Here is a 4,524-nt window from a genome sequence, read left to right as displayed (position 1 = left end):
GAGCATTCTGTTCTGTGGCAGCAAACCCAGTAATCCGGTTTTCGATAGAGAAAGAGATCCTCCTCCCCGCTAAGGTGGGTACCAATGGAGCCGGGGAGGAGGAGGAGGAGTTTGGATGTAACCCCATACTCCCGAAACCGAAGTAATGCGGCTGATCTGGTTCTGCTTTAAGATCTCCAGACCCGTTTTTGTTCAACACACGGAAATGTCGATGCTGGAACGACCCGGTTTTGTTCCCTTCACCCCAAAACTGTAATATCCAAAGAGACACCACCTGTTGCTATTCCCTGCTGACCAGCAAATCCCTGCCCTGTCACATCCCAATTCAAGACATCTCTGACACCTGGTTCCCACCAGACCAAGCACAGGGTTTTTTTGAGACAAACTTTAATTTCTCCTTCATAAATACCAGACCAAACAGAGCTGGTGTTCATCATTTGGCCCCTAAATGCACTGGACCAGCATCACTCGACGCACCATTCAGGCTGCCTAGTCCAGCTACAACTCTGAAGTGACACTTTCTAATGGGCAGCTACACTGATTACTTAATTTCCAGTACTTTATATTTCAGTGAACTCAGAGATACACAACTGTTACTATTGTAACAGAAAAACCATCAGTAAAAACTGATGTTTTTTTCCTGTTTCAACCTAGCCAAATTGTATGTCGCAACACTGAAATGTTGCAGCGCAACTAGTCTGGCAGACAGGAGTGAGCGGCTTCGCTGGTCAGGTCTTGACTGAGATGGAGCTGGCTAGGGGTTGCAACACATCTTCGATAATTATTTAGGCATTTTAACACCTTAAAATCCCTGTATTTTTAAAATTGTGTCCTTACCGTATTTTCCACCTTTTCTTCCTTTCCCTTGAACAGTGGTTCTCTGTGTCCACTTGTATTTAGCAGAAGTCACTATGACCCAGGTTTCTGAACTGGTGCTATTCGATACCGCCATGACCAGAGAAGGGATGTGCATGTTCCTTGGTGAAAGGGGATGTTTGGAGAGCAGCAGCAGAACTGGGCAGACGTAGCAGGTCGGAGGATTTTGCAGTAGGGCCAGGACATAACAAGCATAAACAACAATAAAAGCAGCTGGAGTTCTCCACTAGAAATTATAATTTTGGGGCTTGGAACCAAAATTTAGTTTTTCCATGGGCTGAAAACATTGTAAGAGATTATTTCACTGTATTTTGGGTATCGTGATCCAGCTTGTGCCACCAGCCAGGCCTCGTTGTTTATCATTTTTGTCCATCACTGGATGAAAGCACAGCTGCACTGCCCTGACGAACCCACACTCGTCCACCACCATCATCCCGGGAGTGGAAATTTCATGTGCAGGATGGGGCACACACGTGCTGGGGGGTCACAGACACTGGTGACTTGGCTGCTGCCTCCCCACAGCCCCAGGGTCAGCCACCCACTCCTCTTCCAGCCTCCACCAGTCGAGCTGCAGCCTAACCAGTGCCCGTTTGCCATTCCTCGATGCCCACACACCTCTTAACTCTCCACGTCAGTTCGTCTGCTGCACAGTGTAAGCGATTTCCTTCTCCGCTATTGCTTTGTAACATCAGCTCCATCCCCCTGTTACATCTGAACGCGTGCGGGTAAAGTGTGAGCTCTTCAGCCTTTATTTACCTCTTGCCCACTTAGAGCTCCTCTTTGACAATCTTTGCTGTATTTATTATTATTTAAAAATCTGACCCTAGTGGTTGTAGAGAAGAGTTTGCAAGCATGACTCAAGTTTGCCTTAAGTGCTCAAGATTCAGAAAGGATGCAAATATAAGTAATCTTTTCTAATAAATCTCATTGTTCTGCAGGAAGCGACCTGATGATTTCGAAAGCTTCCTCTCTTTTTTATTTTTTCCTTTGGGCAAATCTGCCGTTCCATTCAACATGTTTATCCTCTCAAAATTACAGAAAACCCATCTGCTGTCTACCTCATCCTCCTTTTCCTCACACCCTGCTTTACCTACGTTAGCCTACGTACCCCACACCGGATTCCCTAAGGGAACATGGAAAATGACACAGCTGATGGAGGCAGATGCAGGGGCCGTCCCAGTCCCATATCTTGTCTTGGAACAGCAGCAGCTGTGTCAGAAGAAAAGGCAGGAGCTCTGCAGCATGCAGATGTCTTTAATCTGTTCCTACCATAAGTCTCATCCTGGTCGCTCATATATAGAAATTGGTTTAAGCCCTGAAGCATGAAAAATTATTCTAATTACATTACAAAAATTGATATAGTTAATCATTACTCTGGATATTCTTGATATCCATAAAAGTGCCCAGTCCCTCTTCCACTCTTCCTAAGTACTTGGCTCCGGTGGTCTCCCGTGGTAATGACTACCACCGTTTAATTGGACACCGCCTGAAAAAAACCCTGTTTATCAGTTTTCAATTTCCTGCTTTTTAAGTTTAACTCTTAAAATAGCCAGTAATCTCCCTTTCATCGTACCTGATCTCCACATCCACCATGTGCAGTCAGCTACCTACATTCAATCTGGCCCTCTCAGACGAGAAACTAAATATACTATCCTGTGCATCTGTCACTGCCACATTTGCCTTTGAAGAAACATTTCATTTTGGTTTGGGTTGCTGAATACCTGGAGGTGAGACAGCGCTGACTAAATACCACCATGAGCGTATCACAGCTGCGCTGCGTAACAGCCCGTATCCCACTGAATCTAAAAAAACCCCTCTCCTCCCTTACGTCCCACCGGCACCGCTACACTAAGCGCATTCAACAAGCAGTTCCTAAGCAAAAATTCGATTATGTCCACTCAAAACTGAACTCACCCACTCTTAAAGCCATCGGTGGGAATTTCGAGTTACAACGTGCTGAATCATGTTAAAGTTGTAGCCCCAATCCGAAATGACTCTCAGAAAGCAATGTTGTTACAGGAAACCAGCATTTTATGTGTTTAGTGGGAATATTAACAGAAGCATAAGGGAATGGCGGGAAAGTCATTTCAATGTGACGTTTTGTATTTCACTTCACAATTACTCATCCTTGTATTGTGTCAAATTCCCAGCACGAGGCACTCGCTGAGGTCCCAGGGACGCGCAAACGTTTTCTTTAGATGCCCTGCTTCGCCGGCGGGAGCACCGCGCTCGTGCCAGCACAGGCTATAGACCTCCTGTGATAAGAATGAAGCTATTCTCTTTTCCTCACCCAAGGAAGGATGCGCAGGGGAGGTCAGTGTTGGGTTTGGGCACCCGTGAGCCCCATTACCGCTGCAGGTAGGACCAGGCGCCCAGAAGCCCACCCGTGCCCCTACCACCCATGGGCACGCTCCCACTGCCCGCACCCTTTGCAGTGCTGGGGACACGCTTCATCTCCCCCGGTGAAGGTTTGCTTCACAAGAAAAAATCAAACCCACAAAAAAAACCCCAAACCCACAAAACAAAACTTCACCAGAAAAAAAACCCACAACAAAACAACAACAAAATCCAAACCCAACCCAAAGCCCAGGCCTGGTCTTTTTAGCGAGAGAATTTGTTTAGAAGTAAACAGTCGTTAAACACATCCAAAAGCATGTTCAGAAACATTTCTTAACTTGTCTGTCAAATAAGATCGTGGATTCAGCCAAATTGCTACTGGAAAAGCAAAGACTTCGCCAGACAGAAATCAGCATCGTAGCTGGCATCCTTCAGGGGAGCTACGCAATTTCCATCGCAGGAGGATCTTACCCGCATCTACTCTCAAAGATGCTGTATAATTAAACATTGCTTTTATGTGGGCAACTGGCAGGGCGAACACAAAAGCGTGTTACAACAGACCCGTGGAAGCAAACCACAGAGCAATGGACTAGCAGAAAGGAGGAATAAAACAATATTTCAAATTTTGGTAATGTAGCATGACGCTGCCGTGCACAGTTGGAGGTCATTTTGAACAACTGTAATGGACATGGTACAAGCAATTAATTTGTTGGGTGAAGTCAGCGTTGGGACAGCAGCCAGGGCTCCTGCTTATCTGGTGCTCAGAGAATAATGAATTTTTGGAGCGGGGGCCAGTGAAAAACTCTGATCCTTAACTCGGTGTTTTGCTGTTGCTGTTTACAAAGAGAAGGTGTCAGCGTGGCTCTGGCTTCCAGGGAGGACAGGGGACAGCAAATTCTCTTCAAGGTTACAGTCGCTTGGAAATCTTACTAGATCTTACTTAAGATATAAATTATTGTTATGTTTATATTTTATTATAAATGATTAAATTGTACCTTATTAAAATATATTCTAGGTGCTAAATAAATTATAATTTATAATATATATTAAGTTAGCACATATGAAATATGTGTTACAGATTGCTCCCATGTCTATGAGAAACAAAAAATGCAATGAATACTTTGTGCGAAAACACAAAGTATTTGGGCCTAATTCTCTGTTGGGACACACTGGTGTGACCCCATATAAAACCAAAGCAGTGCAGCTCCGCAGAGGAACATTTACCTTTTTTTGATGCTTGAAAAGGTCCACAGCTCTACGCAAACGCACTTATTTTCCATTTTCAGTCTCAGCAAGTCCAAAATTTGTGTG

At 44.8% G+C, this 4,524-nt stretch overlaps 1 protein-coding gene across 1 annotated transcript in view; it reads right to left on the bottom strand.

Moving 5' to 3' along the window:
* GRM7 (glutamate receptor, metabotropic 7) overlaps nt 1-4,524 on the bottom strand; it is a 318,538-nt gene that overhangs the window by 282,984 nt on the left and 31,030 nt on the right.

Source organism: Charadrius vociferus, unplaced genomic scaffold, assembly GCF_000708025.1.
Source record: "Charadrius vociferus isolate BGI_N301 unplaced genomic scaffold, ASM70802v2 scaffold433, whole genome shotgun sequence".
NCBI classification, from domain to species: Eukaryota; Metazoa; Chordata; class Aves; order Charadriiformes; family Charadriidae; genus Charadrius; species Charadrius vociferus.
Note: the sequence above shows the minus strand (reverse complement) of the source record. Positions and strands in the feature narration are given on the sequence as shown.